This window comes from Bactrocera latifrons, unplaced genomic scaffold, assembly GCF_001853355.1.
Source record: "Bactrocera latifrons isolate USDA-ARS-PBARC rearing strain unplaced genomic scaffold, ASM185335v1 scaffold_38, whole genome shotgun sequence".
NCBI lineage: Eukaryota > Metazoa > Arthropoda > Insecta > Diptera > Tephritidae > Bactrocera > Bactrocera latifrons.
This window is the reverse complement of record NW_017537023.1, coordinates 428,402-430,982: the sequence shown is the minus strand read 5'-3', so window position 1 is coordinate 430,982 and position 2,581 is coordinate 428,402. Positions and strand designations below refer to the sequence as shown.

The 2,581-nt window shown below is 30.1% G+C and overlaps 1 protein-coding gene across 1 annotated transcript in view; it reads left to right on the top strand.

Annotated features, from left to right (window-relative positions):
- The window catches only part of LOC108972111 (probable G-protein coupled receptor CG31760), a 35,446-nt gene that overhangs the window by 850 nt on the left and 32,015 nt on the right, over nt 1-2,581 (top strand). The window lies entirely within an intron of this gene.

The following is a 2,581-nucleotide window of genomic DNA, read 5'->3' as shown; positions in this document are numbered from 1 at the left end:
TTATTAATTTTTTTAAATTAAGATATTTTAAATTTACTTGCAACTTGCAATTTGCAATGCAATGCTTCTATTGTAAACCAAAAATAAACTTTAATCTCAAATAAGTGGCACAAAATGTCACAAACTTTCACAAAACTCCAAAATCAACTTAAGCCCTTTTGACATTTTAGCGCAGTTATATATCCAATATGTATGTAATATGTTCCTCATAATCAGCAAATAAGTGTTTGTTTAAGTTCCGTGCCTTTTCGAAGAGTTTAACTCAATTAAAATACCCTTTTGTGTCGCGTAATCCCTTCTCGCCAATTTTATCTGTCATCGTTAGATAGGGGCGCAAAAGAACAAAAACAAAAACCAATTTGATGCGTAGGTGTCCTCGTCAATGGTTATGCTGCTATTGTTGTGTCTGAGGTGTGGCGCTTGCAACGACGCCGAATGCGTGTTGGTGTCGTAAAGGCAGTGTGGCGTGTTGTAACTCGCTTGCACTTTCGTTTGTGCACTTTCATTTCTAATTTGCATTTGCCTTTATTTGCAAATTTTATTTACTTTTATAGCAATTTGAACGCGCCAAACCATTTGATAAATTAATTAACATAGCATTTTACAAAACGGTTGATTTAATTATGGCCGCCATGTTCGTACAGAGGGTGGAGGGTAATATTGCGGCTTTAATTTTTTCAATATTTAATTTTAAAATTTGAAACTATTTAGACTATCATCTTTTATCGTACATATTCGTATACATATGTACATATAAATACTTCGCTTAAAAGATAATATGCTTTCCAAAAATCGATTTTTCTTTCTACAATGCCTCTAGAATATCGTCCTAAAGTTGTAGTAGTTTCGCAGATACAGTCTTGAGAACTTGTGCGTTCGAGGCTAGCTAGTCAAAGTGCGCCGTCTTTAAACGCGTTTTTCTCGAAACTGTATATTTGAAGTCAGTTGGCAAGATTTCTAGAGAACTACTCAGCAGATGAGATACAATTCTCAAAGACTTGAAGGAAGAATTTGTTTCGATTAGAACGATTTGAAAAAAAATGTCGCGAAATTATATATTTTTTTTAATGTTTGCCAAAAGTCCAGTTTCCAGTTTTTTTCCTCCGTTCAAGTTATACTTAAGTTAAGGTTTTAACTAACACTCGTATTATTTTCACTTTAGCTGATCTTGTAAGGAATTATTCTGCCAACGCGGCTACATCCTTTTTTCGAGTGGTCACCGGAAAATGATCGAGTTGAAAATATTTTTTTCCGAGAATTTCTGTATTTCCCTTTTAATAGTGTATGTTTGTTGCAATAAAACATTCTAAAAAATATAAAATTTTTTATATCAGAAAAAAATACTGTAGGAAAGGCTCTGTTTTTTACCCTTCAAAGAACTTTTTATGGAAAATATTTCCAAAATTTGAAAATAAGTTCAAAAAAATATTCAAAATAAATTTTATAATCAAAAACATTTATTTAGGCTGAGGTCGATAATTTTTGAAAGGAAAGAAATCAAAATAAGACGAAAGTCGTTAGAATTTTCAATTGCAATTAGTGTCTGTTTTTATATTATGTAGAAATAAGTTAACACAAAAAACAAAAACATTTTAAATATAAAAATATATTTTGGACATAAAAAGGCTAGTATTCGCTAAAAAACTTGTAAAATAAAAAAACAAAATTACTTGCATGTTTACATGAATTTTGAGGTTATGTGAAGAAGGCGTGAATACAGTGAATACAAAATTTATATATCTTTTAATTACCTACAACTTTACTATGCGTCTTTTTTCCATAGAACTTGAAGATTTGCCGTAAATCGTGATAAACCCTTTTTAAACGTATAGGCTCAACCATGCCCCTTTCGTTCTTCTTATCGGTTTCAGATCACCCTTAAATTATGTTTTCTTACATTTTTGTTATTTTATTTTTCATTGGATTTACTATAAATTTTTGCCATAGAAATTTACCGTATCGGTAATGTGAAAAATTTTGGAAAAACTTTTCAGCCTCCTGTATCCAGGGAAAAGTACTTTACGTATGTTGATTTTGCATGTATAAGCCTCTTCCGGTTGGGTGAAATTTTTATGTCCTCATCATATCAAAAAATGGATCCATCAATTGGTTATAAAATTTGACTTACTATTCGTTGAGGTTATATTAATACAGTGAGCTACATTGAGAAATTAGCTACGACTGTCTAGTTGCAAACTATTGTTATTGAAAGGATTTTGATTTTTATGAGTTTTATTTGAAAATATTTTTTTCATCGCCAAAAAACACCTTTTATATTTTCAACTTTTTTAAGTATTCAAAATGTTTTTAACAACGTTTTTGCACTTTAATGAAAAATTACTATTTCTTTCACTCTACTGTAAATTTTGATCAAAAAGGGTCATCAGCTTCTCCATTTTTATACCTGTCTCTTATACACATCTAGATGTGTATAAGAGACAGCCCCTTAGCGAATATTTCACATTTTTTTATGGGCAATATATTTAAAATATTTTTAAATAATTTTTTAAAGAAATTTCAAGCTGTCCATTCTACAGTAGCATTTATGAGAAAATATGGATTATTGCAAACTTATTACATT